This window comes from Crocodylus porosus, unplaced genomic scaffold (assembly GCF_001723895.1).
Source record: "Crocodylus porosus isolate Cpor-Errol unplaced genomic scaffold, CroPor_comp1, whole genome shotgun sequence".
Lineage (NCBI taxonomy): Eukaryota > Metazoa > Chordata > Crocodylia > Crocodylidae > Crocodylus > Crocodylus porosus.
Window position 1 is genome coordinate 148538376 of NW_017728906.1, and position 8875 is coordinate 148547250.

Sequence of the window (8875 nt, forward strand, 5' to 3'; positions counted from 1 at the left end):
CATTAATGATGTGGACATTGGAGTCAGAAGTTGACTGGCCAAGTTCACCAATAACACCAAAGTCTGGGGCAAAGCATCCACACCTGAAGACAGGGGGGCGATCCAGGCTGACCTGGACAGGCTCAAAAAATGGGCAGACAAGAACCTGATGGTGTTTAACACTGAAAAATACAAGGTTCTCCACCTTGGGAGGAAAAGCCTGCAGCATCCGTATAGGCTCGGCAGTGTTACACTGGCTAGAAAGAGACTTGGGGGTCGTCACTGACCACAAGATGAACATGAGCCTTCAATGCAATGCTGCAGCTAGTACTACTAGCTACAACTAGAAACACTGGGCTTAGTGGCTCAGTTCTCTTCATACTGTAGAGGTTGAAAATACATCAGATATGCCCAGTATACAACAGTATGGAAGTGTGCAAACTTAGGATGGTAAGCGAGGAAGATAAGCGTCTCACAAAATAAGCTCTATGAGCTGTCATAGCTCAAAACTAGACAAATTATGACATTTCTCTGAAACACATAGCTTATATTTTCATATATTCTAATCAATTACATATTTTTTAGACTTATTTAGTTTATAACTATTCTCAGAGTGAGAAATGACAGTGAAAATTAGAAAGGAGAGAGGGGGGGAGAGAGAGAAGATTACGGATCTGCTAATGACTTTTATACAGGAAGCATAGAAGTGAATTGGGCAGATACAGGACAAAGTTTTTCTTATATCAACTTTTGAGGAGTCCCTGGGGAATAAAAATAAGCATACTAGAAACATCCAATTGCTTATATATCTTTCACACCAGAAAAAACAAATAACACAGCCCTTCAAAGATCATTTCAAATATGGCCTGAAATTCATGTAGTTTATTTAGATGTCCAATCCAAAAAGGAGGGGAGGCTAAGGAGGGTAAGTGGGGGAGTGTGGGAAATGGGAGGATAGCAGTCTGCCTTTTTTGGCATCTGTCATGTTTAAAATCTCTTCGTTAAAACTGCTTTTGTGGCTGCTCACTACATACAGGCTGGACCCATGCCTCAAGGAAATGGCTAGTTGCCGTTTTAATTTTCCTCTCATGCTCCTACACTATTCTTGGAGGGGAGTGATTGCCAGGGAGGTGTGGGGGTGGGAGAAGGAGTCTGCCTTCCTCTGAAGCCTGGGGTTTTTGACTAAGACAAGCTGATGCCTCTGTCAGTAATTAGAAAGTGGAAAACCCAGAAGTTCCTGGCAGAATGGTGTCTTGCTCAAAATACCAACCACCAAAATTGGAGTCAGGAAGGAATTTTTCCTCTAGGTCAGATTGATATGAACCACAGGGGTTTCTGCCTTCCTTTGTAGCAGGAAGCATGGACCTTTACCCAAGATCTACCAAGCATGTGTTAACCAATCATACCGTTGTCATGACAGAGACAAAGCATTGCCAGGGCCCTCGTCCTGCTTTTACATATGGAACATCATAGGGTGCTGTTCATGTTTCAGACACTGTTTGCAGGAGCTGTATGTGAGGTCAAAGTGGTAATTTTGGGGGCTCCTTTGGTTAACAATCACCTGTGAATGCAGAAGTCTGGGCTCAGAGGCTCAGGAGTCCCCTCTTCCAAGCCTACATTTCTGTGTATTTCAAACACAAAATGACAACAAAAGGGTACAGCAATCCATACATGAGTCCACACCGCCCTGTTAGCAACTACAGTAAAAGGAGCACTCAGGCATAACCTGATCCCAGGCCAACAAATCAATAGCAGGAGTCAGGTTAGGGACAGCAGCTGAATCAAAACCAGAGTTAATTTCGCAGTGAAAGCCAGGCCCTGATCTCTGAAGCATGGTAGGATGCTGCTCTCAGCAGAAACCAGTAGTTTTAAAATACCGTCTTTAAATCTTTTACTCACAGTCAGGCCGTAAGAGGATTTAAGTATAAGACACAAAAAGCAGTTCCAAAATTTGCACTCCCAATTCTAAGAACAATTACTCACGGATACAAATAATAGAAAGTGTACATGAAGGCCCAGCCCTGCAAAATGTTCTACATGGAAACTGTCCTGTTAATTTTCGTACAGCTACCAACACGAGGAAGGGCTGTTTCCAAGGGCCACACTACAATATTAAGCCAGAACTACATGACCTCTGTGAACTAATTTCCACCCAGGCAATCAGATAATTAGAAATGCACATTCTATTCTTCACAACCAAAAACAACCATGTGGGGAAAAAATGGACACATGTAATTATCAACTCAGATTTGTAGCCAAGCTTGAGGAACCCCTTTGAAAATTGGTCCTTTTAAGTCTTCCCCTCGCCGGCCCTCATCAAACTGCTCAGAAAAAACTCTCCCTACAAAGGCCCGTAAGGAGCCAAAACATTGATTATTTGTTCTCTTTTGCTCTTTACAAATGGAACAAAATACAGTTAATGTATTATGCATTCGTGTAAGCATGTTTTTGTTTAGCCTATTTTTTGCTTATTGTGCCTTGGGAACTTTGAGGGGGTTTATTTATTTATTTTTGCTCAGTTTTTTTCTGTTTAATAGCACAACTGAAATATTTGGGCAGAACATAAGCCAATGTTCAGCACATGGGATTTCCATAGCCCTTTTTTACCATCAGAGAATGGGTCTCCCAACATCCCTTTTCCATTTTTTTTGTCTTAATGGGCACTAAAGTATTCTCAACTATGTGGTCCATCACAACACTGAGACTGGTCAGTTGCCATTAGTCACATTGGGCATTTATACACATTAGGCATTTATATACACCAAAGATCCGCCACTTCGGAGCTGCAGTGTGCACAGTTGTATAAGCAGCAAAATGAACATCAGCACTAAGAAAACGGCAGCACCACACTTTTGAACTAAGACACCCAAAGGCGCCTGGTGCTGTGACGACTGCATGTGTAAAATGTCCTTTGTTTCCTATTATCTATTGTTTCACCAATACAAGGCAGACTTCTGCAATAATAAGGTGCAGATGCTACATGGAGACTAGTTCATGTAAACAGTCTTGAATGATGGGAATTACCATCAATATGGCATTTAGCGTATGTACATATGTGGTTCACATAAACAAAAGACAGCTTTTCTGCCCCAAAGAGTTTACAATCTAATTCTAAAAGTGATGTAGTAAGAGAGAAAAACAGGGGGAAAGCAAAAAAAGGACCAAGATTGGATTACATGGTTAATTAGTTCCATTTTATATGTATCTTGATATTATGGGGGGAGCTTTTCCATTTAGCAGCAGTATGCATTACAGTAAAAATTGAAAAGGAAAAAGAAGGATGAGAGGGAGTAAAGCAGAGTGTCAGAAGTAGGAATGAAGGTGGGACTTATCAAGGATGTTGAAGAGCTTTTGATCATGCCCATACTAGGAACAGACTTGACAGACATCAACAGTGACCAAGGATGAGTTACTAAAAGAAAAGCTATGGCAAGATGAAAATTTGTGAGAATAAGGTTTCCCAGAAAAACTCCACCCTCTTAGAAATGATAAAGGAGGATATTTTTAAATTTGAAAATTAAATATCATTCCTCCCCCCAACACACAGGTAAATATCAACATTTCCTGCTCCTTGGCATTAGCACAACAGGTAAACAGTGCCACTTCAGTTTACATAGGGCTGCTCAGCTCTCACTCCTCATACTACTGCTGTCCAATCGCAACCCTGTTCCTGAACCTGTTCTCTGACCTGTAATCCAATCAGGCAAGAAGCAAATAACAATCTATTTACTACCTACAGCTAAAGCAACTAAACTACATTGGACCAAGCAAAGAATTATATTCTCATCAAGCAGAATGGGGAAGAGGAAGGTGGTACTTAAGCCCAGACCTCTGTTCTATATAAGCAAAATGCTTCTATTGGGATGAAGATAAGTCAACTTGTTCAGGAACAACAGACAGAGGAAATAAAGACACGGTGGCTTTCTACGCCAGTGGTTCCCAACCTTTTTTATACTGTGGACTGGAAAACTCACTGCAGACCAACAATCTAATTTACATATTTAAATTTAATATAAAGCGCTGCTGTTGGCACCTGCTGCACACCAGGGTGGCCTCACGCACAGGCCAAGCACCCGGCCGGATCTCCCCCTCCCCCTGACCCTTGTGCCATGACCCAGCAGCCAACACTTCACAGCCCAATAGCAGGCCACAGACCAGTGGTTGGGAACCTCTGTTCTATACATAGCAGATATGCCCAGAGATACAGTATGAAATAGGACAAAAACCCATAGACAGTCTCTCATCAAGGTAAAAGGGGAGAACAGAAAGGGTGATATCATAGTGGGTATCTGCTATAGACTACCAAACCCAGAGGAAGATCTGGATGGGGCTTTTTTCAAATAATTAACTTAAGTATTAAAAACAGGAGAGGTGCTAATGGGAAATGTTAATCACCATGCATTTGTTGGGAAGGTAACTCAGTACAGTCCAGCAGGATTTTGGCAAGTCAGAGATTTCTGGTATAAATGTCTGAGAACCTAACTAGGAGGGAAGTTCTTCTTGATTTGCTGTTCACAGATAGGGAAGAATTGGTTGAGAATGTGAAGGTGGAAGGCAACTAATGTGACAGTCACCTTGAAATGACAGAGTTCAAGACCCTAACGAAAGGAAAGAAGGAGAGCATCAGAATAAAGACACCAAACCCTGGAAAAGCAGACTTAGCAAACCCTGTGAACTGATGGACTGGATCCCAAATTGAAATCTAACAGAAAAAGGAGTTCAGGAAACCTGGTTGAACCATAAAGGAGGCCATATTAAAGGCTCAAGAGCAATGTATTCCAATATAAATGAATTACAGGAAGGGCAGCAAGAGACCAACCTAGTTAAACAACTCTTTAAAGAGTTGACACTCAAGCAGGAATCTCACAAAATGTAGAAACTTGGCTCTATTACTAGAAAGGAGCATAATGGTATAGCACAAGAATGCAGAGAGAAAAATCAAGGCGGCCAAGGCACAGATTCAATTAGCATGAGACATAAAAGGCAATAAACAAAGCATTATATGAGCATATTATTATACATATTATTATTACATTTTACAAGTACGGGAAAGACCAAGGAATGAATAATACATGATGTGAAGATGACTGAAGATGACATAAGTATTCCATGTCTTTTTTCACTTCAGCCGTCACAAATCATTTCAGATATCAGATGACAGCAAAGATAGGGAAGGAGATAATCAACCTAGAGTAAAGGAAGAACGTATTCAAGATTACTTAGAGAAGCCAGATATTTTCAAGTCAACAGACTTTAGCACTGTAGTCTGACATATTCCTTCCAAATGGTTGGAGTGATGATGACTTGGATGACAGCTAACACTGGCACTTGTTTTATCTGGTGTTGGGTGTCTTGAGAATCTATTCTGGAATCTGTCACTTGTTGATTCCTTTTAAGGTGTTGCTGATCATTTCTCAGTAGGGTGACTATTTCATTGTCCTCCTCATCCATGTTTTGGGACATATGCCTTGTTTTTCTGGAGCGGGTATATGCACTGGCAGATTTGGCGAAACATATGCCCAGCCACTGTTTATGTTACATTAATGGGAATTTCTGTTTAGTGTACACATCTTGTTTCCAAGTGCATAATTTGTCCCTGGAGAAAGAAAAAAAAAGATTGATCTTGACAGGGTCTCACAGTTGTACTACTGGGGAGTCTTTAGCCTATTGGTCATGGTAAGCTTTGTTCTTTGCATGCATCTGTCATTTTTCTCCATTACTCCTTTCACCACGGCCAATGCAGAGGCTGTCAGTGGCAAGGTATCTTTGAATTTCAACATCAAGTATGCTCCTAGGATGCTATTTAGTCATCCTTGAGTGTTTATTCATTCACAAATATTTTCATTCCTCTTTCTAGCTCTGCCTCTTTTAGCATCTGAGAATATTAGCATCCAATTCTGGTTTGTTTTTTGACTTGCTGCGGTTCAGCAATGATGGGATGGAACTGCACAAAAATCAAAATGCTTTTCAGTATTTTACATTTACTTTATAATGAAATGGCTTCCCATCCTTGACATCAAAGATCACACTTTTCATATGCGAATGGTACTACAAAACACAGCTTTTCAATTTGCATGCATCTTGTTCCACTGATTATTCCAGCTGTTGTTTTTTTGTTGTTTTTTTTTTAAGAAAGTCCCAGACCAAGCCTCAACTCAGTGACAACGATAGATAACTGCCTTCTCATTCACATGATGGTAGTCCAGATGCAATGGGTATAGCTCGGTCTTTAGCTCCCTATGGAGGTAATAGTGTCTATGCTACATCTTCGTTCTATAGTTGTCTTACTCACCTGAAGGACTTGAAAGAAATGTTCTCTTGTCTACAAAGTCTCCAAATGCCTTAATATCTTTAGGTTTGGTCATATGCGATACTGTTTTTACTGTTGCAGGGGCAGGTTACTGCCCTTAGGAGCCCTGCAGTGCATGATACTGCTGTATGCCAATGAGTTAAAAAAACTGTAATTAATTTATGGGTTAAGTCAACAATAGGGGGTATGAATATAGTATGTATGACCAACAAAGAAGAAGCACATAACACGAAAAAAACGAACAAAGAAGAAGTTGTGATGTCAACAACCAGAAGCCGCCCGTTGAAGGCAAAAAGTCTGTGCAACAGCCTGGATAAGAAGACCAGCTTCAACTGGTGAGATAAGGCGGAGCTTGTTATGAGCCGGCAGAGCAGCGCATGCCTGAAGAAGCATCCAGAAATCCTGCCCAGCACCATAAACTGTATAAAAAGGGGTGAGAGAGAGAATGATGTGAGGAAGAACCTGCCTCACCACCAGACTGTGCCTGCCAAGTCGGATACCCCCGCTCCATCAACGGATAGGGACTGGCCATCCCTATCTGCAATGCCCTTGGGATTAATTATGTAAGTGTGTCATCTGCGAGAATGTATGTATGTATGTATGTATGTATGTGTAAATGTGTATGGCAGGGTAACACAATTTCTAATAAGTTAATGGTCTCTAATAAGTGTATAACTTCCCAGTACCCTTAGCAATAAACTAGCCCGCTGAAAAGAAACCAACTTTTGTCAATAGTCTAATTTTTAGGTAACACTGCAGTCAACTGCAATTTCAACTTTTGTTTAAATTTCATTTTATATTTACTTCACTTGTTTTTTTCAGCAGATAAACAATTGTGTTGTTGTGGATATTGCATGCCATCTCTGAGCACAGAATTTTATCAGCTCTAATTCTGACCTCTAGAAAGATAGTTAACAGTTGGTGGATATTGCTGATATTCTTGCATTGTAAGTCTGGTCCCAAAATAGCACTCTCAGCCAATTTATCTGCCCAGAATGTGGTGAGATACCTGCTTTTCCAATCCAGAAGCAGTTGCTAATATGAATCTCTAGCATGAAATAGTAAAAATTTGTTTTGGTTTGGTTTATTGTGTTTTTTTGTTTTGGTTTGTTTGGGTTTTTTGCTATGGAGGGTTATATTTCTTCTATTGTAGGCATCTGATAGTGAACACCTTTTAGTGATTTGTTTAATTTCCTTGGGTCCATACAAATGTGTTACTTGCCTGGATTCCCAATGACTGCAATTCTGGTTAACCAGCTTTCCTTAATTGTATCCAGTATTTTTTCTCTTAATGCAACTTTGCAAGATAGCTGTTGAACTGACTCAATTGCTTTGTCTGTTTTCAGGTATTACATCTAAAAGACATCCCAATCGTTAAAGCATGTTGTGGTAAATTTTTTAGCAGCTTTCTTGTAGACACTGTCTGTTCTGTCTAGGCTTTTGTTTTCTTTGAGTGCCTCTACACGAGATGCTGATTGTGCAGTAACCAAATAATACTGCGCTGTAGCACCTCACAGCGCTAACAGTGCTAATATGCTACTGCACAGTATTATTAGCAGTGCTACTGCTTAGTAGCTCTGGTTACTGAGCATTCATTTAGTACTTGATTACACAAATACTAAATAAATGCACAGTAACCACTGTACAGTTGTGTCTAGTGTAGACATGCCCTTTGTGTTTCTATTGCACAAATTATTTGTCCCTGGTTTAGAGTTGCTAGGCTAGCTTCACATACTCTGTTGTTTTAGCTGACAGTACTAGCTCCTGCATTGTCGGCACTACTTGAAATTTTAGTTTGCATACTTTCCTTGGTATTCTTGTTATAATTTATATTGTTTTATTGGTATTATAATCGTGTCACTATATAATTTTCATTTGGCTTTGCTTGGTTGTAATTTTGCTTCCTTCTCTTGCATAATGCTGAGATAGCCTTTGCAGCTGACATTCAATGATCCTATATTGGCAATTTGGCATTCAATTTCCTGTTGTCTGCATGCTGCTGCTTGTCTTTGCATCTGGTGCTACGGTGAACTTTACAATTTATTTTTTGTTGTTTCAGGCTGCCTTAAAATGTCATAAACATGCAAAATCCAATTTTCTTCAATATGGTGCAATTCTTCCCATTTTTCTTGCCTGAAAACTTTGACATAATGATTCCTGATAGGTCACAATAAGTAGTTAACTTGATTCTCCCCTACCCAAACAATCCTACTTTTTGATTTCATCTACCTTTAAGACCTAACTCATCCTTTGACATCATGGTCAACATTCAAGCATAAAAAGAGACTTCCCAGACAGTGCAAAACAATACTGGTTTTATACCTGTTGTGAGGGGGCCAAGACCCCGCGGGGCCCTGCCAGACAGAGGAACCCCGGAGTTCCGCCGCGCTTCCGGGTCCGGACCCGGAAGCCCGGCCGGGAACATAATGTTTCCCGGAACCTGAACCACGCCGGCGCGGGACTGGCGCAGGAAGATAAAAGGGAAACGCTTACCCCGAGCAGGGGAGGACGGAGGCTCCAGCCAGAGCCTACTCCAGGAGCCGCGGAGCTGGGACCTGAGAAGCCGGGCGCCGAAGAGCCGGCAGC

The 8875-nt window shown here is 40.9% G+C and overlaps 1 protein-coding gene across 5 annotated transcripts in view; it reads right to left on the reverse strand.

Moving 5' to 3' along the window:
- The window catches only part of ENOX1 (ecto-NOX disulfide-thiol exchanger 1), a 531698-nt gene that overhangs the window by 377597 nt on the left and 145226 nt on the right, over window positions 1–8875 (reverse strand). The window contains exon 1 of one of the 5 annotated variants that reach the window (XM_019529869.1): window positions 5052–5137. The exons of the other annotated variants lie outside the window; for them this stretch is intronic. The gene's annotated coding sequence lies outside the window, so the exon portion shown is untranslated. Of the gene's footprint in view, window positions 1–5051; window positions 5138–8875 lie in introns of those variants that run through there. 5 annotated transcript variants of the gene reach the window in all.